The sequence below is a fragment of the Papio anubis genome, chromosome 14 (genome assembly GCF_008728515.1).
Source record: "Papio anubis isolate 15944 chromosome 14, Panubis1.0, whole genome shotgun sequence".
NCBI lineage: Eukaryota > Metazoa > Chordata > Mammalia > Primates > Cercopithecidae > Papio > Papio anubis.
In genome coordinates this window covers 95255716-95282316 of record NC_044989.1, presented here as the reverse complement: position 1 = coordinate 95282316, position 26601 = coordinate 95255716, and positions in this window count along the sequence as shown.

The window sequence follows — 26601 nt, the reverse complement described above, 5'->3', positions numbered from 1 at the left end:
TGACTGAATATCTCTGAATATATAATATGCATGCAATGTCTACTACACAGGGATATAAAAGAGATTGCTAGACAGAAAGAAAGCTTCAGGCAGCAAAGCTTCAAACTTTTGATAGCAATTTTATAATGTCTTCACATCTCCTTAAAATTTAGACCAAACAATTAAAAGAGTTTTTTGGATTATTTACAGTCTATTATGAGCTGAATCCCTTCCTCTCCCAATTCATATGCAGAAACCCTAAACCCCAGTGTGACTGTATTTTGAAATAGAGCCTATGTGGAGATAATTAAGGCTAAATAAGGTCATAAGGGTGGGGTCCTAATTCCATAGGACTGGTGTCCTTATCAAAGAGGAAGAGACACCAAGGATGTGCAGGCACAGAAGAAAGGCCACGTGAGGACACAGAGAGAAGGCAGCTGTCTACAGGCCGAGGAGTGGGACCTCAGGAAAAGTCAAACCTGCTGGAACCTTGATCGTGGACTTCCAGCCTCCAGAACTGTGAGAAAATAAACTTCTGTTGTTTAAGATATTCCATCTGTGGTTTTTTGTTATGGCAGCCTTACAGAGTTTTAAAAAATTATTGAGTTTGATTTATATATTAAAAAAGCTAACTTATAAAGAAATAAAAAGAATAACAAAACCTTTAGCTTGTGAATAATATTTTTTACTGTTAATGACCAACAATAATTCTGGATTGATGACAATACTATAATGAGAAAATAAATTTTTGAATTCCTTTATGACATTGTTTTTAATACTAAGAGGCAGTGCTTTGAACATGTAAATTTTAAATTTGTTTAAATCATAAACAAATCTCATTTATCAGCATGTATAGGATACAGCAAATGCAACCCTACATGAAGGTACCATTATCTCTCATAATATCATCCTGTCCCCAGCTGTCATCTCCAGATGGCTTTTCATGGAGCTGACACCATTCTCTACAGCTTTAAGATTAAACTAAATAAAGTTATGAATAAACATAAAAAAGAATTAATAATAGTCATCCTTTGAAAACAATGCCTGAAAAATGTGAAAAGCACTAAATCCCCTTAAGAGATGAACATACAATCATAAAGAATTGAAGTCCAAAAGCAGTTCATGGATGGTCAATGGAGCTTCAGCCACATTGTGCAGCTCCATTCAAATGTAAATATTATACTGAATGGACTTTCCATTTATCTTCCCACTTCCCTTACTTCAGAACAGAGAAATGAAGTCTCTGGTAGCCTAGAGGTTAGGTTCTAGGGAGAGGGGCAGATGACAAAGCTGGTTTATCACAAGGTAAGAGTACATAGTAGAGACCTTTACTTATGAGGGAGACTCCTGAAAGGCAATCTGTTCAGGGAGTAAATGAGGGAAAAATGCCCTGCTCTGAGAACCAGACTGTATGAAGACATTCCTATTTTGATCCTGACTCTGTATAGAGGAGAGAAAAAGAGAAAAAGAAAAAAGCCTTCTCTGACAACTTCAACCTCACATAGATACAAAAGCAAGATAAATATTACACATGTGGCCCTGGGTAACTCCAGCCAAAACTTAAGTTAAATAAATTTCAAGTTTGCAGTGCCTCTAGGTGGCTTTCAAAAGCAAACCATCTCTGAAATCTCTGACCATCTCTGATGACCCCTTTATCTGGGTCTAAAATAATTCCCATGAATGATGTATCAGAGGAAATAAGCTGATAAGAAAACCATAAAGCATTGGAGGAAATAAAGCATGATGGACAAAAGTGAGAAAAAAAATCATTGGAGAATTACAATCACAAATTTTGCAGACAGTAGAATTAACTTTTTTTTTTTTTTTTTTTTGAAATGGAGTTTCACTCTTGTTGCCCAGACTGGAGTGCAATGGCTTGGTCTCAGCTCACTGCAACCTCCGCCTCCTGGGTTCAAGTGATTCTCCTGCCGCTGCCTCCTGTGTAACTGAATTACAGGCGCCCACCACTCCGCCAGGCTAAGTTTTGTATTTTTAGTAGAGACGATGTTTCACCATGTTGGTCAGGCTGGTCTCAAACTCCTGACCTCAGGCAATCCACCCACCTCCGCCTCCCAAAGTGCTGGGATTACAGGCATGAGACACCGCGCCCAGCCAGAATTAACATTTTTAAAATACAAATATTTAACATGTTTATTAACATAGGAAGATTATGAAAAGTACAATAGAAGAAAGCCAGAAATATTTGAAGAACAAAATAGAGCTTCTAGAAGATAAAAAGTTGTATAAATGAAATTAAAAACACAATGGAAGAAAACTATAACAGATTTCAAATTGCATGAAAAAACTAGTAAGCTTTAGAATATAAAGGAATATTACAGAATGCAATGTAGAGAGACTAACTGGAAGCATGGAGATATGAAAAAGAGGTTAGGAGAGATAGGGGCTTGGTGGAAGGAGCTAAGATGCATCTAATAGGATTCCATAAAGTAAACAGGGTGAAAATAGGAAAAAAAAGTAATTAATGGGTGAGAATTTGCAGAATGGATGAGAGATTCCAATTCTCAGATTTAGAAAGTCGCCCACTCAAACAAAACAACAAAAAGCTATCCCTAAACACATCATGCCAAAAGAACAATTAGTATGGCGACTGACTTTTCAAAGCAGGAATTAATGCCATCAGTCAATGAAATAATATATATGAAGCAATGAGAAAAATTAACTGTCCATCTTGTATGTATGGAAAATCTATGTCTTATGAATTAACATGAATCAAAATCATTCACAAATCAACAAAAACCTGAGGGATTTTATTTACAAAAGATGCTCATTAAATAAAATTCTAAAGTATATACATCAGGAAGAATGAAAATGATACTAGATGGGAGGTCTGAGATACAGAGAAAAGAAAGCAAAGAAATGCTAAACTGTTAAACGTGGGTAAATCTGATATGCATTGACTATAAAACAATAACTGTGTTCAAATAATGGGGATAAAACTGAAGCTGAAATAGAGTACCAGACATCAATAGTATACAGTTTGGGCAGGGAGCAAGAATGAGTGATTCTGAAGTCTATTTGTTTCTCAGAAGAAGGGCAGGGATATTGCTACAATTATTAAAATTTATAAAGCAACTCCCAAAAGAACAGAAGCAGAGAGTGCAACTTTCAAAGCAGCAACGAGAAAAGAAATGTGAACAAAATGAAGCAGTCCTAAAAGTATGCTGGACATGAGAAATCATACAGAAGATATAAAATTACAGAAAAACAAACTACAAAATAATGTGATAGAAATTTCATCTAAAAATCTTACATTATTAGATGAAATTACATTATTCCTTGACAAAATGTCTTTGTTAAAATATACAGATTGTCAAATGTGCATTTTAAAATTTCACAGTAATAAAAGGATGAAAATGGTCAAATCAAGTCTAAAATTAAGCAAAGAAAGATGGTGTAGCTACGTTAATAGCAGATAAAATAGATTTTAATAAAATAAATCTGAGAAAAGATATTCTGATAGAATTCCCCACAAATAGAAATATATATAATGTTGAGAAAGCTATAAGGCAAATTTATTATTCCACCATTTGACTGGAAGACATTCACACTTTTATGTCAGTATCTACAGGTTTTGTCAGACAAAAACTTGGTGGGGCATAGGAGATTGGGAGGACACTATTAACAAATATGATTGAGCATCTGGTAGAAACACAAGGACTTCATGTCTAAAACACCAAAAGCAACGGCAACAAAAGCCAAAATTGACAAATGGGATCTAATTAAACTAAAGAGCTTCTGCACAGCAAAAGAAACTACCATCAGAGTGAACAGTCAACCTACAGAATGGGAGAAAATTTTTGCCATCTACTCATCTGACAAAGGGCTAATATCCAGAACCTATAAAGAACTCAATCAAATTTACAAGAAAAAACAAACAACCCATCAAAAAGTGGGCAAAGGATATGAACAGACACTTCTCAAAAGAAGACATTCATACAGCCAACAGACGAATGAAAAAATGTTCATCATCACTCGCCATCAGAGAAATGCAAATCAAAACCACAATGAGATACCCTCTCACACCAGTTAGAATGGCAATCATTAAAAAATCAGGAAACAACAGGTGCTGCAGAGGATGTGGAGAAATAGGAACACTTTTACACTGTTGGTGGGACTGTAAACTAGTTCAACCATTGTGGAAAACAGTATGGCAATTCCTCAAGGATCTAGAACTAGAAATACCATATGACCCAGCCATCCCATTACTGGGGATATACCCAAAGGATTATAAGTCATGCTGCTCTAAAGACACATGCACACGTATGTTTATTGTGGCACTATTCACAATAGCAAAGACTTGGAATCAACCCAAATGTCCATCAGTGACAGACCGGATTAAGAAAATGTGGCACATACACACCATGGAATACTATGCAGCCATAAAAAAGAATGAGTTTGTGTCCTTTGTAGGGACATGGATGCAGCTGGAAACCATCATTCTCCGCAAACTGTCGCAAGAACAGAAGACCAAATACTGCATGTTCTCACTCATAGGTGGGAACTGAACAATGAGATCACTTGGACACAGGAAGGGGAGCATCACACACTGGGTCCTATTGTGGGGAGGGGGGAGGGGGGGATGGCATTAGGAGATATACCTAATGTAAATGACGAGTTAATGGGTGCAGCACACCAACATGGCACATGTATACATATGTAACAAACCTGCACGTTGTGCACACGTACCCTAGAACTTAAAGTATTAAAAAAAAAAAAAAAAAGGATTCCTTTTAAGACAAAAAAAAAAGAAATACATAAGTTTCTTCATCCAATAATGGGAAATGTTATATCAACTTCAATTTAAAAATGGAATATAAATATGGATTCTACTACATTATGAAGCAAATCTAAACACATTTTAAAGTTTTATTGTTATGCAAGGAGTGGCCTCTAAAATGAAAATAAATTAGAAATCTATTATAAAATATTTAAAATAAAGTAATCTTTAACATTTGAAACTGTACTACTTAATAATGTCATGGGTAAGAAAATAAATCATAATGGAAATATAAAATACTCAGAAATACATATCAAGATTTTAATAACCAGGCCTAAACAGAACATATCTCAAAAAAAAAGAAAATTAGAAAACTGTTCTGAATGTAACAAATTAGACATGAACTAATTGGAAGAACTTCCAAATTCTTAGAATGGACGACTCAGTATCAAAAAGCGGTCAATTTTCCCTAAGGATGTTTATAATAAATTTATTACCATCCTCCCAAATGGCATTTTTTTTTCTGGTGCTAAAAATTTAACTGCAAACTTTATCTGGACATGGGTGAACTCGTCTAGAATCCATGAGTGAGAAGAACTTGCTTAATGATGACCCAAAAGGCAGGGAAAAGAGATTGTTAAATTTAATTTTATAGAAATAATTTTTAAGGTAAAGCCTTATTTTGTGTCAGGTATGCTGTTTGGCACTTCAGAATCATTTTTTTCCTCTAATTATTGCCGAAACCATAGAAGATAGGCTTAACATCCAAATTTTACAGAAGAGAAAGCTGAATCAACATGAGTTTACAACTTTGTGCCCAAAGTTCCATCCTAATAAACTGATAAAAGTTAATTCAACCTTCATGAAATTTTACAACAAAATCCATGTACCTTAGCCAGTATACTCGTATGACTACCAATAGTTTCAGAAATAGGTTAAACAGCGTAAAGAAGAGGACTGGAGAATTATATTACCGCAGAAGTAAAATTGCCTCAGAGCCTTCAGTAAAATATAGCACAGCAAAAATAATTTTTTCCTGCTTTATTTGTTTAAATAAACTGAAAATTATGGAAAGAAAAACCAAACAAAAAGATACAAAAAACAGAGTTTTAACCCCAATGTAATTAAAAGGTAGTACCCCAACTTAAGCACCACCTATAAGCAAGGCTTGATTGCAACGAGGATGGGTACAACGTTGAGGGAAGGAGGGTCTCCACACTGACTCAGGCTCATTCAGACCTCTGATGGGGCAAACGTTCTGTAAAGGTAGTTGTCATGCCCATAAGCAGCAATGCCTTGCAATTTTCTGGGGGCCTGAAGCTTTTGTAACTTTTCTCATCATCCCTGAGTGGTGGGATGAGTCACATAGAGGTATTAAAAAATAGAGAGCAAAAATGATTTAACAAGAAGCTGCCTACTGACTTGGGGTCTGGGGAAGAGAAAGAGGGATAACCAACTTTGCAACTGCTAATCTTAGTTGTCTGCCAAGATCTAAGGCTAAATCATCCAAAGAAAAATATCCCAAGAATCCTTCCGTGTAAGCAAGGTCAGCAAAAAAATACAGCAAATGCTAAAGACCAGCAATGATGTGCAGGCTGAAGAATTCGGGGACAAGTGTACAAACGCCTGCAAGGCACTTTGAAATGCATCTAAAAATAATATGGATTGATGATTGGAGAGAAGTATGAATAAATTGATAGATACATAATAAAGCTAATACAATGGTAACTGTAGACTCTAGCCAATGGGTACACAGGTGTTAATTGTACAATTTTTTCAACTTTGATGTATGTTTCTATATTTATATAATAAAATATACAATAAGAGACTGTGTCAAATAAGTCATTTCTTAAAAAAAAAGAAAGGCAATGACTTAGCAGAAAATTATTTAGACACAATAAAAACTCAAACAACAGTCTGCTTCAGATCATCGTGATGATCTCCCAAATTTCAGCAGGGATGGTTTTCCTGCAACCCTCGAAACAATCCAATTTAATGACAAATAATAGTTAGAGTGTAGCCATTGCACAACCTTTGCAAAGTTGTTAAAAATATAAAGAAAAGAAAATAAACATAAGAAATAAAGAAGTGAAGAAAATCTACCAGTAAAACAGTACTCTGAAGGAAATAAAATTTATAAAAACAATAAAAGCAAGCAATGAGAGCATCATTTTCCATGAAAGCAAATATATTTAAATTACAGTTTGTTTCAAACAGAAACTAAATATAAGATATGAGGAATCAATTAAGGATTCTTTTTTCTTTTCTTTCCCTTTTTTTTTTTTTTTTCCTGAGACACAGTACAGATAGCTCTGTAGCCAGGCTGGAGTCCAGTGGCACCATCTCGGCTCACTGCAACTGGCACGATCTCGGCTCACTGCAACCTCCACCTCCCGGGTTCAAGTGATTCTCTTGCCTCAGCCTCCCGAGTAGCTGGGACTACTGGCACCTGCCACCACTTCCAGCTAATTTTCATTTTTTAGTAAAGACGGAGTTTCACCATGTTGGCCAGGATGGTCTCCATCTCCTGATCTCGTGATCCGCCCACCTCAGCCTCCCAAAGTTCCGCGCCAGGCCTTTTGTTTTTTTGCTTGTTTCTGTTTTTGTTTTTTTGAGGTGGAGTTTTGCTCTTGTCGCCCAGACTGGAATGCAATGGCCTGATCTTGGCTCATTGCAACCTCCACCTCCCGGGTTCAAGCGATTCTCCCTCCTCAGCCTCCCGAGTAGCTGGGATTACAGGTGCGCCCACCACACCCGGCTAATTTTTACATTTTTTAGTACAGACGGGGTTTCACCATGTTGGCCAGGCTGGTCACAAACTTTCCTGACCTCAAGTGATCCGCCGGCCTCGTCCTCCCAAAGTGCTGGGATTACAGGCGTGAGCCACCACACCCAGCCAGGTAAGGATTTTTTAAAAGAAGTATGAAGAGTAAACTATCACAGGTTAGGAAAGAAACGGAAGATAAATATAAAATCATTCCGTAATAAAAGTAATATTATACGAGTCAGTTAGGAGAATAAACCCTTGAAAACAGGTAAGATATTTAACAAAGAAAAAAAAGGCTTGCGAAAATTGTGCCTCATAAGCTGGAAGAGGATCATGAACTATTACAGGATTAAAGATGGAGTGATTGTTCTAGAAGAGAGAGAAATGATATTTTTAAAACTCGAATCATATCTGTGGAGGAACTAAAAAGATAAATGGAAGAACAAACTTATTCCCGCGTATAATTTTAAAAAATTCTAAAAAAAAAAGGATCCCATGTAGAAAATGCAGAATCATTCAGGAAGAAAACAATACAGAATTATCAACACTTACACGTAACTTGGTGAAATACTGTTTGAAAATATAAAGATGAAGCCATGTCATCCTGAGATAATGTAATTAATTTTACTCATTTGGTTTCTATTAAAAAATGTATAAAGGGGCTGGGTGCTGTGGCTCATTCCTGTAATCCCAGCACTTTGGGATACCAAAGCAGGAGGATCACTTGAGCCCAAGAGTTTGAGACCAGCATAGGCAACATGGTGAAACCTCATCTCTACAAAAAAATATATATGTATAGTATATGTATATACTATATATACACACGTAAAATTAGCCGTGTTTGGTAGTGTGCATCTGTAGTCCCAGCTGCTCAAAAGGCTGAGGTGGGAGGATCATGATCACTTGAGCCCAGGAGGTCAAGGCTGCAGTGGGCCATGATCAAGCCACTTGCACTACAGCCTGGGAGACAGAGCAAGACCCTGTCTCAAAAAAGAAAAAAAAATATTCAGAAAGGAAAGTTTGATAATCATTTTATATATAAATCATTTTTCAATATGTAAAATGGTACACAAGTAAAGAAAAAATATTATATTTATCATTAAATATATTTGCATTACATTATCTACAATATATTTGATAATTATATTTAATTGTATTATATATTATTTTATTAAACTATTTTTCCTTTTTAGAATGACTTTTGTGTAGAGACACAATATGAAACAATGATCAAAAGACCCTGTGGAAGAGCCAGTGTTTCCTGCAACAGCAGAATAACTGGGGTTTGCAGCCTCTGTTTTCCCTGGAGTCTCCCAGATGGATGCCTGGGCCTCCTCACCTCGCTGCAGGAGCCGCTGGCTCTTACTCCCTTCCCTGGAAGGCTGGCTGTCTCCTTTACCTGAGTGCTTCTCCCTTCAGTTCTCAAAAGTTTCTTTGCATCGCAGATGTCTTCCTCCTTATTCAGAAGCTACTGTGAGTCTTTTGCTAAATTATGTATTTTATATATTTATCATTTATATGTTTTACGTATATAGTATACTTACAAAAGTTATCAAGCATGGCCAAAGCATCTCTCCTTCAGAAAGCATTTTCAGCCTGGTTATCTTTCCTAAGTTTGAAAAGAATTCCCTGAATCTCAGAGAGAGAGAGAGATCCAAACACTCCAGGGGGAAAGAAACATGGCTTTTGATTTCCAAAAAACAATTATATGTACAAATATGTCTTCTTAAAAAAAGTATTCTTGTATGTGTATATCACTTTTATTATGAAAAAAGTAAATTTTTGTTTTGTTTGTTTTTTGAGACAGAGTCTCATTCTGTCATCCAGGCTGGAGTACAATGGCTCAATCTCAGCTCACTGAAACCTCTGCCTTCTGGGCTCAAGAGATCTTCCCAACTCAGCCTCCCAAGTAGCTGGCATTACAGGCACCGGTCCCATTTCCTGCTAATTTTTCTATTTTTTGTGGAGACAGGGTTTCACCATGTTGCCCAGGCTGTTCTTGAACTCCTGAGCTCAAGCGATCTACCTGCCTCGGCCTCCCAAAGTGCTAGAATTACAGGCAGGATCCTCCGTGCCCAACCAAAAAATACTTTTATGAATGCCAGCTATCAAACTGGAAAAATTGTTTAAAAAATGAAATATAAACTATTGGCAATGAAAAAGAGTCTTCACACTCCTTTTCCTCAAAAGAGAAAAATCGGACAAACCTTTCACAATACTCACTACTTTAATAAAAAACCAAATCCAAATCCCAGAAAAAAAATATGTTAAATAGTTGTTCAAAACATAACAATTATGAGCATTATGACTACAAATTTCTAACCATGAGATAATGATTAACTGTGGCACATACACCAGGAAGAGTATTATACAAACTTTAAAAGTAGTACTTCAATTATGTAAAAAATGAATAAAATACATATGAGATAATATTGAGGCAAAAATTCTTTATAGAATACTATAATAAACTAGAAACTATAATAAACTATAAACCATAATACGCTATATAACTATGCTGTATAACTGTAAACTATATATAATGAACTATAAAATTCTTTAGAATACTCAAACATTTGCAAATACATTGGAAAGTAAATTAAAATAATAACACAATGAAGCAAAGTGGGGCTGATCCCAGAAATCAAAAGATATTTCAATACTAAACATTCTAAAATTAGATCAATAATACACAAAGGTAACTGGATAAAAATGAGAAAACATGTAACTTTATAGTTTGAACAGGTCAAGCTCTTGAAAACCCTCATCTTCAAAGAATAGTTGTTATTTGATCTGTCTCTGATTCCTAGGAAGACCTCACTAAAAATGCTTGTCTTTATTTTTCCTTGTTTTATAACAAGTCATCATTAACATAGATTGGAAAAAGCGCTGGACAGAATACATAATGTGTTCTGGACTAAAATGGATATATAAGCAGGTTCCAGTATGTATTAAGCATGTCTTTTTTTTTTTTTTTTTTTCCCTGATGCTTTGAAATCTTGGGTCCTTGCTGACCCTGGAACAACTGCCCTTCTCAGGGTCAGCCAATTCCTAGAGGTAGCACAGGACTCACCCACAAGCATGACCTTCATATGCAAACCAACCAATCCAGAGTCTACCCTTCAACCACCACCTTATGGAGCTCTTATGCTTTAGGCCACTCTCCACCTAATCTAATCATTCCAGGATCAGGTACCAGACAACTAAGGCCAGGCCATCCACTCCAGAGCCTGTTGAAATTATTCAACTAGGAGTAAATGCTAAGAACCAAATTTCTTGCCTATCACAAATATAAACCCTGGGCAAAACAATAGGCAAGCAATCAAACAGACATGAAACATGCTTTAGGGCTCTCAAGAATAAACAAAAGCAGGATGGTATTTGAGGGGTGTAAGAATTTAGAGAAGGAAAGGAGAGAATATGGAGTTAATTTCCTGCGTCTGTGATGTTGATCTGAGGATAGTCACAGTCACAGTATAGCACAGGTTGATAAAACAATGTCGAACGCCTATAATTTTTCTGACCAGAGAGACCACGGAAGGATCTTGAAACACCAGACCTACCGGAGAGTAATGGGGCAAATCTAAAGTGAGAAAATTAGAAAAGGAGAATTCCACACTTTGTGCGTATAGGGGTTGTGTGTGTTTTTGTTTTTTTTGTGTGTGTGTGTGTGTGTGCATTTGTCTAGCTATGTCACCAAGTCTCTGGTAGGCCTCAAGCATACCTGTAGAAGACCACAAGATGCTCATGTTGTAGTCCACCATAGGCAAGACATTGCAGTCTGTAGTCTGTGTCTAACCAAGTAAAATAGTTGCTAAAACAAAATCATCAAAAGTCTTTGAAGGAATGTAACAGAATCCAAAGCATCCACAGCAAAATATTCACAATGTCCAGAAGATAATCCCAAATACTCAATATATGAACAACCAAAAAACTGTGGTTCATCTTTCTAAAGGGAAAATAAAATCAACAACAGCAAACCTTAAAATAAAACAGATGTTAGAATTACCAGATAAGAACTTCAAATGTACTTTAAAAACTAAACTTGAGAAGGTTAATAATAATAGTATACATGCTTCTAATAAAATAAGAGACAAAATATTAGCAGAAAAACAAAATATATATGAAAGAGGCAAATTAAATTTTTTTAAAAATATATACATTTTGATATTTAAAGTTTCACCAGCTGGATTTAATAGATAGATGATGATATTAAACTATTAGGCAAATTGAAAATAAATCAATAGTAATTAACAAAGAAATAACAGCAATGATAAAAATAAATGAAAAAGGAAAAAACATTAAAAAAAATGAGCCAAGTCAAGGGCCTATAGGATAATGTCAGGACTAACAAATAGATGATAAGCTCAGCAAATTAAAAACAGAATAAACATGAAGAAAATCATGAATCAAAACAAAACAAAACTTAGATAGATGCCAGAGAAAAACACTTAAATAAAATGGTAAAAGAATTTATGGCTTCAGGAAGTACTGAGGTCAGTGATATTGAAACAAGTCTTTCAAGTACTGAAAAATCAAAATGCAAACCCAGAATTCTATACCTGGCAAAGATATCCTTCAAAAATGAAGCCAAAGATACCACCTACAGTGATGTTAGTCAAAGTGGAAGAGTAAGGACCTCTGAAAATTTTCTCTTTGGCATAAGCAAGGGAAAAAACAAATAAACAATGTTGGAAACAACTTGGTCAGCACTTTGAAAAAGAGTCAAAGGCTTACAGCAACCCAGAGAGCATATAGTTAAAAACAAACAAACAAACAAACAAAACCCCAGCAAATCGTGGTAAGAAAAGTGACAGTGAACTTTGTGGCATTTCAACTTAACATAGCCTCCTCTACTACTTTCCAGTAGCCTTAAAAACTAAAGCTTGCATTTTTGGTATGAAAGAGAGAACAGGTCAAGTTCTTGAAAACCCTCGTCTTCAAAGAATAGTCATTATTTGATCTGTCTCTGATTCCTAGGAAGACCTCACTAAAAATGCTTGTCTTTATTTTTCCTCATTCTAACTCACCTGGTTCTAAAAACCTCTCCTCAGGGATTGTTTGTTGATAACAAGACTGCCCAAAGTGAGAGATTACAGTTGGGAAAATAAAAGTCTAACTAAAAAGCTTAAAAAGAAAAGCTGAGAAATCAAATGTCCATAGGGGCTTTGAAATTATCCAACATATTCATGGGAATCTAGAGGTCACACATGTGCATAGGGCTGTGTGTGTTTTCAGGAAAGACTGGAGAAGACCCTACTCTTACCTCTGGCTGACATTGAGGCTCTGTACAAACAGCATTCTAAATGGCCTGACCAAGTGTTGAAGACGTGCCCCAACACACACACCGCCCCCTGCTGGCTGAGAGACTTGTGGATCCCAGCATTCCAAGAAATCACTGTCCAATCAATAGATGACATGTAGAATAGGAAATTCGGTGGCCACACTTGACAAAGATACAGATTTCATAGAATTAGCTTGGAAACACTAAACACACAAACAACCAAAAATTAAATAAGCAAAAACAGTGACAGCAAATGTATGAAAAAGATATACTATGTAAACAGTAATAAAAAGAGATCAGGAAAACATACAAATAACAGAGAAAATAGACTTTATGACAACAATTCTCACATGAGACATATAACAATATTTAAAATAGTAAAATGGTTAATCCATCAAGAAAACATAGAAAATTTAAACATATGCATGTAAACATATACGCATGTACACAGTACACGAAGCCAAAAAAAAAAATGAGTTAGATTAAAGGGAAAAATAGACAATTCAATAAGTGGTATATTTCAAACTCTACATTTTAATAATGGATATAATTACACAGAATATTAACCTGGAAAAAAGACTGGAAAACATTATATCCAAATAAACCTTACAGACGTCTATAGAAATAGAACAGTCCACCCAGCAATAACAGAACACAGTCTTCTCAATTGCACATGGAATGTTCCCCAGGGTAGACCATATGTCAGGCCTTAAAGCAAGTCTCAATACCTTAAAAAGGAGTGAAATGACACTATGTTCTGTGACAGCAACGAAATTAAATTAGAAATGAGTAATAGAAGGATTTTTGGGAAATTAAACAGCACACTCCCACATAAACAAATCTCAAATATACTTGCCGAGAGCATTAGTGAGCCAGAGGCTGCCTGTTGGACATGAACAGAAAGAGATACAGGGAAGAGGGCAGATTGAGAGTATAAAGAGGAAAGAGTCCTCTTGCCATACGGGGGAAGTGGGAAGTATATGATGTCCAGCTGAGGATTTTGTTTCATTGCCTATGAAACAAACAAATTGGAATAAATCACTCAGTATAGGAAAATAAAGAAACAATACCTGAGTCTCTATTTATGTATTTGTTTGGAGTGGGTAAAAATAGTCAGTGTTTATGTGGTAACTAAGTTATAGGCAGGCATCTTTATCTTGTTTCTCAAGTCTATGAGGATTTCAAACAGGATCTGAAATTTTACAGATCTAAATATGATGTGAGGTACGCAGTCTAGCTAAACTTACTCTACATAAAATTGAAACTTTTATTTTCCCTTTAGAGAAAACATGTTGAGTCATGAAACTGGCACTGTCAGTATAGCCTTCCGAAATACTCGAAGTGGTATTCTTCTGAAAAAGGAATATAAAATAAGTAAACTGACTTTTTTTCTTTAAAAAATAAGGTTTCTAGCGATATTTCTAATCTGTTATATTTATAAACACAATGTCTGAAGTCAAGTACATGTTTGCAACTCATCTTTTAAATATTGTCTTGCAATAGACATGTATTTCTAGTAAGTAACTTATAGTGTAAATTTAGACATCCAATTGGAAAATATTTTCATTGCATTTCTGAAATGTGAAAACAATACTATCTTTTCATAGGCCAGAAGCTCTGTCCATGTGCACGTGTGTGTGACATATCACCATGTATATTCATGCCCACTCACATACACCTTACAGACACCTATAGAACAGTCCACTCAGCAACAATAGAGCACACAGTCTTCTCAGTTGCACATGGACCATTGCCTAGGACACTGTGTTCCTTTTTACTTCAAAGTAAAATCCAGGTGTAGCTTGTGATGGGTGTAACCTGCACTTCAACCACAGTAAAACCTTAGAAATTGCGAGGCACTTGTTTCTATTGGTCTCATCTTCCTCTGAAGTCTAGTCTAGTTGTGGCCAGTGTTGACCTTAGTTAGCCTAGGTCAGGAACAACTGGAACCCATGTTGCTTTGCTAGAAGGGATGGTAATCTTTGTGTAGAATCTGGCTAAGTAGGTGCTCTTTACCCTCCTAAATAATGAGGTTTACTGAGTGTAACAATAATTTACAGAACTCTTCCTTCAATGCAAAGAGTTTGTAACTTGATGCCAAATAACGCAATAGCAAATAGTATACAGCTCTAATGGTTGCAGCAACACAAGGTTGGGCTTTCTCCCAGGGTACTAAAAGCAATGTGCTAAAACTTATTTATATATGTTCTTTTATTTTTTGAGACGGAGTCTAGCTCTATTGCCCAGGCTGGAGTGCAGTGGCGTGATCTTGGCTCACTGCAACCTCCGCCTCCTGGGTTCAAGCAATTCTCCTGCCTCAGTCTCCCAAGTAGCTGAGATGACAGACATGCTGCACCATGCCCAACTAATTTTGCATTTTTAGTAGAGACAGGGTTTCACCATGTTGGTCAGGCTGGTCTCAAACTCCTGACCTCAGGTGATCCACCTGCCTTGGGCTCCCAAAGTGCTGGGATTACAGATGCGAGCCACAACACCCGGCCTTATATATGTTCAAATATATATACATCTGTAGCAATGGTGGGAAACAAGAGCAAATGTGACTTGAAAGAGAAAGTGAAAGTCTTCAAACAAGAGTACTGCCAAATACTAGTATTCGTAACCTGAGCAGTCACAAAGCCTAGTAATGGGCTTTAAACAACTTACAGTGTGATATTATGACCTTTTGCAGCAACCTAGGAAGGAGAAGAGCAGAGAGAGAGGAGAGGAGAGGGATATGGAAATGCTGAGGATCCAAGAGCAGAGCAAAGACTACTTAGCCATTCATTCCTGGCTGAAGTGCCAAGGTCAGGGTCAGTTATAAAACAACGATAATGCCCACAAATTGTGTGTGGCTTAGGTTTTGCATAAATACACAAAGGAAAACCAAACCCTAATGATTTGTTTACCAAAAGAACCAATTATTCTCTTCTGTTAAAGATCCCAGTTGCAGAATTATAATCACATGTGATCGGAAATAGCAATAGTCTACTAGACTATCAATTGTCTAGTTTTAGGACTAGATTCCAAATAGAGATTAACTGTGCTTGCTTTTCAAACCAAGATGAGGTAGATGGCCCTAAGAGCAACCCCCAAAAGTGGTTAAGTTTAATGGCACTCTCCAAATCCCCAAATTAATTAGAATTTCTACAGTTCATATACTTTTCTCCAGTATGCATATTAAAGGTGTGTGTTCATCTACATTTGGATTATGAACAAAAGCATCTTTATAATTGAATATAATAAACTCAGTTTATGAAATATAAATTATATATATATAAATAAGCAACTAAAAACATCCTGCTTTTAAATCCCCAAACCTATTACACATTGGAAATGTATTCAAATTTTAAAAGCAATCCAAGTTCTGAGAGAATATTCTTTATACTCTTTATTATTTCTAACCAGAATATTGGATTTTTCTGTATATTTATCCTATCATAATATTTTCATTAATATAAGAAAAGGGACAAATTATCTCTGGTAATTACTTTTAAACATAGAACGTCTCAAACTATAAATTAATTAAGCACATTTTTTAATGTTCTTAAATATTGAAAAAAAATTATGTCAAAGAATCCCTATAAAAGCATTGGCTGCAAAAAGTATAATAGCTTGTTATTTTTCTAAAATTATCATTGTAGTAATGATTTCAGAGGCCCATTTACTATTAAATATTACTTAAATGTCTGGGAAAGTTAATATTCTGGGTAACTTAATGTTCTAGTTCATTTAAAGTTAATACATTAAAAAATGTAATTTGGTGTAACGTAGGATGGCCATTAACAACATTGACATAATGTGTAGGTTAGAATCACAGTGATCTATTTTCTGTCCCTTTTATAACTCTCAGTTTCAAACTAGACAGATACACTGAGAGCTTTAACTCTGCCAAGGACTTGCTGAATAAAAGCTAACACTGTGGTACCTGGAACTCCTTCTTTCTCTGCATCAGTGGGAGCAGGTGGGAGTCACATGAGAACACCTGGGGTATGTGGGGCTACAAGATGTGTTACTGTGCTCAGGGCTGCTGAGCTCCCTCACAGCATGGGACCCCTGGTTCCTGGCTTTCATCTCAGGGCCTGACTTGGACATTAATTCTGTCTTGAACTGAAATCTAGCTGCCTGAATTTCAGAACTCCTTGCCTAGTCCCCACCAGTAACTTCATGCTTAAAGCCTGGTCCTGGTTTTTGGAATTTTAAAATTTAGTTTGTATGGATCTCCTGATCTGTGATTCTAGAATGTGTCTAATTTCCCACTCATGGCTGCCCCCATCTTCTCCCCCCACCCTCTTGGAGGCTGATCCTCACCCAGTCCAGATAAATCTGGGGTTAGCTCTGGCCTCTGAATAGGGAAATCTCTCATTTTGGTAAGGTCTTGCAGCTCCTGTGCCATGTTGTGCTGATATCTTCATACCTCTCACAAGTGACGACCGAATTTGCTGCACACCTGGGTGCATGTGATTTATCACACTTAACAAACACAATATGTGGCATTTTGAAGACTGATGTTTTTCAAAGATCGGCCCCAATCTCACCCATGTCCCAATAGACTTGTTACTGAAGTTTTGGTCATGAGGATCACTCCTTGGATTAATACAATATTCTTAGATCTATTCCAAAAGTATTAACTAAAAGAAATAACAGCTGTTAACATCCATTATCACATGCAGCAGAGTCCTAAGGAAATAAGGTACACGATAGGAACAATTTTATTTATTCATTCCAAATATATATCTTGAACATCTGATATATGCAAATATCTGGGCTAGATACAGTAAAGAGAAAATGGATTGGTGGTGAGCTCAGAATAAGCTGAAACTTGGCATAATATACAGTTGGTAAAGTGTATTAATATTAAAGTTACAATGAGATGAATTTCTATACCACACATTTATACATGGGTAACTATCTCCAACATGAAAATATAGAACATTTGCATCACACTGGAAAACTCCCTCATGAGCCTTCCCAGTCAGTATCCACCTCCTCCCCCACAGTAACCTTTATTTTTATTTCTATCATCATGTATAAATTTTGCCTATTCTTGCATTTCTTACTAACGTGTCTTGCTTCTTTAACTGAGCATTATATATCTGTGAAATTCATTCGTGTTACTATGCCTAGTAGTAGGTAATTTTTTTCTTTTTCATTACTGTGTAGTTTACCATCATATAGATATGCCACAGTTTGTCTAGTTTACCATTGATAGATTTTTGGATTATTTGTAGTTTAGGGATATTACAAATAAAGCTGCTATGTATATTCTTATAACTTTCATTCAGATGCATACTTCTGTTTCACTGTCTCAAGAGTGACGAGAAAATTATGTAAGTCCACTGTTACAATAGCTATTAATCTATTCAGTCCTGATTTGGGAGACTAGACATCAATTATTGCAAGGCAACATGTTAGAAATTAAAATTCATGCCTGTTTGTTTGTTTGTTTGTTGAGACAGAATCTTGCTCTGTCACCCAGGCTGGAGCACAGTGGTGTGATCTCAGCTCACTGCAGCCTCCGCCTCCCAGGTTCTAGTGATTCTCCTGCCTCAGCCTCCCAGGTAGCTGGGATTACAGACAGGCATCACCATGCCCAGCCAGTTTTTGTATTTTCAGTAGAGAAGGGGTTTCGTCATGTTGGCCAGGTTGGTCTCTAACTCCTGACCACGGGTGATCCACCCACCTTGGCCTCCCAAAGTGTTGGGATTACAGGTGTGAGCCACCACGCCTGGCTAAGATTCATATTTAACCCACCTTGATCTCAAGGAATCCAACCTAATAGCTAAGACAGATACCTAAGACACAAACTGTTTTTCCCTCCCTTTCTTCCTTTTCTTCTTTCTTCTGTGCTTTTTTTCTTTCTCCTTTACTCAACCATTTGAAAATAAGCTACAGAGATCTTATCCCTTTGCCCTCAATAATCTTGCTTGTATCTCCTAAAAACAAGGACATGATTTTACATAATTACAGTGCAGTTATACATTTCAGAAATTTTAGCACAGATGCAATATATTATCTAATATGCAGTCCATTTTCAAATGTTGCTGATTATTCCATTATTGCTCCTTACAGAGACCATCATTTCTTTTTCTCTTCTCTTTTTTTTCTCAGGATACACTTTAGTGTCACATGGTTCTCCAAGTTTCCTTTGGGTTTTTTTCATTTGTTTGTTTTTGTTTTTGTTTTTGTTTTTTGTTTTGCAAAATGTAAGCTTGTTGCATTTTAGAATATCCCTCATAAGTTTGTCTGATTTTGTCTTATGATTCAACTGAAGTTATGCATTTGGGGCAAGAACTGCAATACTTCAACAATAATGCAGTGTCTTTCCCAGTGCCTCGCACCAGGCAGCATCTAATGTCATTAACATTGATATAATTAGTATTTTCTGTAATGTTAATTTTGATGTCTTGGTTAAGCGAATGCCTGGGACCTAATATGTATAAATTTTTAAAAATCTTACAGTATGATGTTTGAAGACATAAAGGAACAAAAATACTGTGTTAGAAAAAATAATTCATCTCCAGATACAGTCCTTTCATTGTAAAATGTAAAAATGAAGACAAATTAAAAAGAAAAATCATACTATCGTACTTCTTACAGATTTATAGTTTTTTTAAAAATAGCATCACATTTTACAAAATCAATTTTCTTAATCTTTATGGTGAACATCCTTCTGAAGTAAACATTAAGCTTCTACAGTATCACCTTGATACTTTATAATATTTCATTTGCTTTACTTTTATCTGTAGAAGACAGGATAAATGTAAAAAAGGAAGAAATTTGAGACATAATTTATGAGGCACATACATCTATATGCATTTTTGCTGTTTGGGCTTATGTGTTCATAACATCTTTTTCGTCTTTCATTTGGGATTTAACTGGATCTCCACCAACCTTCAACTTTCCTTTAATGACTCAGTTATTCTGGAGATGCCAGTTCGTCAGTTCAAAGAACAAGAAAGATGATAGTGAAGAGGAGAGAGGAAACATATCATTGGCTAAATAGTGTTAATGAAAAAGAAAATCTGCATTTTCTTATTCTTTCTAAGTAACAATCGTTTGGTTGTGTTTGGTATTGCCAACAGGATTTGGTGAATGTTCTGTGTCACTCTGCCTGTGTGTGTGTACACCTTTTTCATTTCTATTAATATGTGATAATATCTAGAGAATATCATGAACGTAGTTTGTAGCTTATTCAAAAAGTAAACAAAAATATCGGTTTCAGAAAAATTACACTGTCAACAGCGTATAGTCTGGTTGAAAACAATAGCAAGTCTTAACAGGTGCAAGAATGCCTTTGTAAAGTGTTTCAGTAACCTGACACCTGAGAGTCTAGCTAACAGGAAACAAAAGATGAAGACAGGAAAACTACCCAGGTCAGTTGAGAGTGGGTGTAAGCAGAGGTGAGAGAAAGAGAGCAAGCCAAAGTGTTAGGAATCTTGCTTCAAAAATATGGCACTTTTAAAGGAAAATTGATTCGGAAGAAAAGCATCATATAGTAAATAGAAAATCCAAAAGCCATATCACCCAGCGTGCAATCCCTGAAGAGAATAGAAGCCTCCTACATATGGAATGGGGTTTGAGCCAATTCCATTGAATCTAAAAGTGTGGGCTACTTTTAGATGGTTGGTTGATGCCTGAATTATAGGGAACACAGTGTGTGACTAAAAGTCTAAATCAAAAAGAAACAGGGTTTTTAAAAAATGCCAATTCTTTCACCAATTAGGTATGTACTCATGTGGGAAAATGTTAACTCTGTTCCTCAATTTTTCCTTCTACAAAACAGATATGACTCACCTAACCTACATAATCACCTAAATATCAAATGAGAACACTTAGAAAAGTGTAAAATGTCTTTAGCATGAAAGACATTTAAGATTAACATACTCATAAATCAGTGGCTGTATGTCAATGCCTGTGATCTTGATTGCAAGCGCCATGTCTTCAGAGCCAACTGTATTTTGTTCTTATTCACATGAAAGTACACTCAAAATTGGCATGCAAGTAAATAATTCATCTTCTTGCCCTTCAGTCTGTATGATGATGACAACATCCTTCACCTAATTGTCCAATGAAGAAACCTAGGCATCCACCTTGACTCACCTCCTTACCTCCACATCTAAGCAGTTGCCAGAGACCATCAAGTCCACCTGTCTAGTTAGTGTACTTCTCTCCATCCCGGTTGCCACAAACTTTGTTAAACATTGTGACACCCTCTTCCATAATGCTGCAGCTGATCGTAATGTTGATGATTAAGGCTATAAGTAAAAGCTTTTGTGCCAAGCACAGTATTAACAACTTTTCACATATTAATTCATTCAATCTCACAATAACTCTACTACATTGACATATGATTTTTCTCCATTTTCCAAATGAAGAAACTGAAGCACAGAGATAGTAATTAAACAATGTCTTTAAATGAAAGCACTTGGTTAATGGCGAAGCTTGGCTTAAGTTTAAACAGCCTGACAGTATATCTCACGTTCTTAGACACCACATTATAATTAGGATGGCTTCCTTTGCTCTTGTTATCCCTTCAAACTATTTTTCATAACAAGCCTAGAATACTATAAGAAATATATAACCGTTATTTCTTGACCTCAGGGTAAAAATGCAAATTTCTTTGTTGGACACAAAGTATGTGGTTCTAGCTCAGCCCTCTGGCCTAATCCCTTGACGACAAGGCATCAGGCTCTACTCATATTGGGCTGTTTTCATTTCTGTGAACACTATTTTGTGTTATCCTGCATCTGGCAGACCACTGAATATTCTTTTTTGTCCACTGAGGACACATTCTTTGCGAATTTTGCATGACTAATTTCTGCTCATCCTTCAAGTAACCGTTATGCAGTTCTTCTTCTATCCTGATCTCTCCCAAGATGGTTTTAAGAATGCTTGCAATGATATGGACAGGAGAGAGAGAGAAATACTGGGTGGAAGAGGGAAGTTCACCAGCAAAGACCCCACCCTCCGGTCTGGAGACCTGCAGCCCTAAATGAGAATAGGCGTTTCTATTCTCACACACAAAAGGTTTCCTTTTGGCCTGTCACAACCCCCCATTTTATACCCATATAAATCCTAACCCCAGACTCCAGAAGGAGTTGAACAAACAAACAGAAGGAGTTGAGCAGACAAACAGACAAGGAGACAAGGAGATAAGCAGATGAATGGCATAACCACACAACAAAGAAAGACAGAAGAGGAGGAACGTCTGAACGCTGAGAGGTGTTCGGCTGGAGGCAATCAGAGGAGTTCAGCCTCTGGACTCCAGGGGAATGTCATCTTCCCACTCCATTCCCACTTCCAGGTCCTCATCCATCCCACTGAGAGCCACCTCCACCACTCAATAGGATCCCCACGTTCACACTTCAGGTCTGTGTGCGACCCAGTTCTTCTGGGATGCTGGATAAAAGCTTGGGATACAAAAAGCTGTCACACTAGCCCTCTGCCCTTGCAGAAAGGCAGAGAGTCCACTAAGTTGGTTAACACTCAAGCTGTCTGCGGACAGCAAGGCCAAAAGAGCACACTGTAACACACACCCACTTGGGCTCCTGCACCTGTCCGTCTGTGTGCTTCCCCTCCCATAAGGGGTTTGAGCAGCCGTGGCAACGGAACAGACAAGCCACATCCCTCTAGCGCGCCCTATAAGAGGGATCAGGGAACTGTCCCGTTTCAGCAATAGATTCCTATTGCAAATTGTATTATCTCCCAATTCATTCCATGTTATAATTGGCTGCCTGCTTTACTGTATCTTCCAATTGACTGTAAGCTCCTTGAATAACACATGTGTTAGTTAGTGTTTTATCCTAATAAATTCTGGCATTCAGAATGCTCTCAATTAAGGGTTCTCGACATGAGGTCATCGTACAAACTTCAGCAGTCCAATTAATCCCCATTAAATCTTATGCCAAATGTTGTAAACTTATAGAAGTGTACTTTTTTGGGAGTGTGGGAAATAATCAGTCTATGACTTACCACTGAGCTAGGGTATGTGTAGGTAGAATAAATTGGGGATCTTCCAATAGCTTTCTACAGCACCGATGCCGTAAAAGAAGTCCCAGATTTCTCAATATTCTCTAGGGTCTGCTTTTCCTATAACGTTGACCCCTCCCTATCTCTTGTGTGGCAAGCTGGACATGCCTTCTGGTTCCATGATTCCATTCGCGTTAGGAATTGAGGGGCTGTGATCAGAAAATCCAAATCATCAAAGTTCTTATACAAATTAAATGTCATCATTGAGCCTGGGCAGGAAATATAATTATTTTAGCCAATCGAGTATTCTAATTAACAGAGAGCAATAACAGGTGAGATGTGACTATATGGCGATGAGGTGGACTTATGTAAGTGGTTTGTGGAATTAATCTTATCACTTTAGAATTGCAATTACATGTAGATTTCCAGGTTCCAAGGAAGCAGAATAGAGAAAAGGCATGCTTCTGATTGGAATTTAATCTCTGATGATTTGGTAAGATCTTACAGTGCTTTGGGGTTAATGCTAGAAGCATTCGTCATCGTTGCCATAGCTCTACAAGTAATAGAGATTTCTGGTTGAAGCCTCAGTTTTCACTCCTCTCATTTAGGCCTCATATATGGTTGCCAGGAAGAAAAGAGAAAGGTGTTTAAAAATATAGTGGATGACTTCAAGGAGAATAAAAGAAATCTGTATTCACTGGCTGTGGTGGCTGTATTGTTTTCTATTCTCTAACACGTATTAACCTTCTACCCTCCTTTGTGGCCTCGTAACAGATTCATTATTACTTTTTTTAATGATAAAAGTGTTTGGACAAAGTATTTCATTAAAAGGACAAGCCTGAACAGGCCCTGAGCACAAATCTCTATAAAGTAGAAAGTTAATGTTCACAGGAATTCTTACGTCCTTTGTATCCAACAGAAGGACAATAACACGTTAGTCATTTTTCAACCTCATTGGGGTATGTGGTGTACAGGAAATAGGAAGCAAATAACAGAAGTGAGAACTGTCCTTTCAAGGCAATCTATGGGGATCTTGGAGCAAGCATTACGTTCAGTCTAGCATTAATCAGTCATCTCAAACACCTTACAATTAATTCTGCATAATAATAAAAGTGTCCAAAAAAATCACATTCGAATCAGAAACCTGGACCTCACAAAGAACTCAAGCTGTCTTCAATAATGTAGACCTACCTTCCCAACTGCCTCTTGGTCGTCCAAAAGGCTGTTACATTTATCATGACAAGAGAGAAATTTATCATCTTCTCTCCAGATGCAATCCTCCTCATTTCTACCTCATTTCACCCAAGGGGAACGAATTAATCATCTCGTCCTCTGAACCGCTTCTATACTTTGTTTATTGCACTTATAATTTTGTGAATGCTTACTTTGTTACATGCAAGTAAGGCATAGTACAGATTACACTCTATCCTCTCCCGTGACAGTGAGTAGACTGAGTCCTCTGAGAGCAGGATCTTTCATTTCACATCGACTATATCTTGCACAGCACTGACATTTAGATAATACTTAAAAATAAACATAGCTAAGATTAGCAAAAATTATGTGCCAGGCACCATTCTAAGCAAGTTATATGCACTAACTCGCATTTGCATATATAACAGCCCTATGGAACATATGTAACTATTGTCTCAGTCTCATAGGTGAAAAGACTAAAGCACAGAAAGTTTAATTAACTTTCTTAAGACCACATACCCGGTAGCAGAAGGAGCTGAATTTAAATCCAAGTGCTCTTCCTGGCCTCTCCATAATCTTCTTAATATTCTGCATAATATTTTATTGCATCATATAATGGTTTTCCTTTTTACTACAAACCCTCATTCACTGCCCTCCCCAACCCTATGTAGGAAAATACTAGATTCAGTAACTCCAGGAATTACCACTGAATGGATCACTACAAATTGGTCATGTTAGCAGACAGTTTCAGCTCTATTTCCAACTGAGTGCTGGCCTCATAAGTGATCGCAAGATCATCTTTTACCTAAATTTTGGCAGATTATCCTATCTGACAGCATCTGATTTCACTTCCAGTACTAGAGCCTTGCCCTGCACCCTAATTCACTGTGTAAATAGTAACAATTAAAACAATAGAAATAGCTGTATAAATTCAAAACCAGGATGAGAAAACAAAAAACAACAATAAAATCTCAATCAAGCACTCCCAATAAAAAACAAAGAAAGAAAAATTAAAACCATAATAGTCAAATGGAAACCCAAGCCAAAAAAAGATAAAAAATGATTCCAAATATATGAGAAATCACATTAACTATAAATGAGTAAACTCTCGATAAACAATAGTAATCGCCATTTTTAAACAAATCTCTAGTTGTATGCTATACTGTTATACTATACTAATATAAAGAGATAAATGCTTACCACAGGAACCTTCAGGTGAAACAGATATCTTGACAGCAATAAGCATTATTAGCAAAAGAGAGGATAATTACAGATAAGAGGTAACTGTGGACTAAACTGTGTCCCTACAAAATTTCTGTGTTGAAGTCCTTGCGCACAATGTGATGGTGTTGGAAGATGATGCCTTTGGGAGGTAATTAGGTTGAGGTACGGAGGGCGAGGCCCTCATGATGGGATTAGTGGCCCTATAAGAAGAAACACCAGAGACCATTTTCTCCCACTTACCACGTGAAGACACGGGGAAATCATAGTCATTTGCAAGCCAGGAAGACAGCCCTTACTATAACCATGTAACCAGCCTATTCTGGCATCCTGATTCTGAACTTCCAGCTTCTCAAACTCTGAAAATGAATTTCCGTTGTTTAAGCTACTCAGTCTATGGTATTTTGTGAGGGCAGCCCAAACGGACTAATACGAATGTCCAATATATCTAGAAGATGTGAGTTCTTTGGAACATAGTCTCAAAATAGATAAAATGTATAAAACATGACACAAAATCGGAGGAAAATTAAAAAACAATTCACTACCTTGATGGAAGAGCTTTCAGTTAGGCAAAAATGTCAGTGAGGATACAGAAGATGTGAAAAGAACAGTTAGCAACTAATAAACTCAAACAATTAGTGAAGACACATCTGGTCATGCACAGAAGGAGCATTGTGATAACTATGCCCTAGCCATAAGGCAATCTCCACACACCAAAAAAAACCACAGCTCCTTCTCTTATCCAAAGTCACTGTTCTGTACTGTAGGTCATAACCATCACAAAAAAATGTAAGAAGACATAAAAAGCCAAAATGTATAAGGATTGGGAAAGAACAAACAAAACTATCATTATTCACAGATCTTGTTTTCTGTTATAATAAGGGAATTTGGTAACTTTGCAGATACTTGATATATATGTATTACATTTTATTTTGTTATCAACGTCATTCCTAAGAACAAAATAAAATGTAATTTTTCTAGAAGATACCATTTATAATAGCAAAAAATTATGCATAAGAAAGAAATAAGTATTTAAAAGAAGTATATCACCTAGATAAATAAAATTTCAAACCTTTATTAAAATATATTAAAGTAGCCAGGTGTGGTAGCTCATGCCTGTAATACCAGCACTTTGGGAGGCCGAGGTGGGCAGATCACCTGAAGTCAGGAGTTGAAGACCAGTCTGGCCAACATGGTGAAACCCCGGCTGTACTAAAAATACAAAAATTAGCAGGGCATGGTGTTGAGTGCCTGTAATCCCAAGCTACTCGGCAGGCTGAGGCAGGGAGAATTGCTTGAATCTGGGAGGTGGAGGTTGCAGTGAGCCAAGATCACACCACTGCTCCAGCCTGGGTGACAGAGTGAGACTCTGTCTCAAATTAAAAAAAAAATATACACACACACACACACACACACACACACACATATATGCCTAAATAATTGGAACTTGATGCC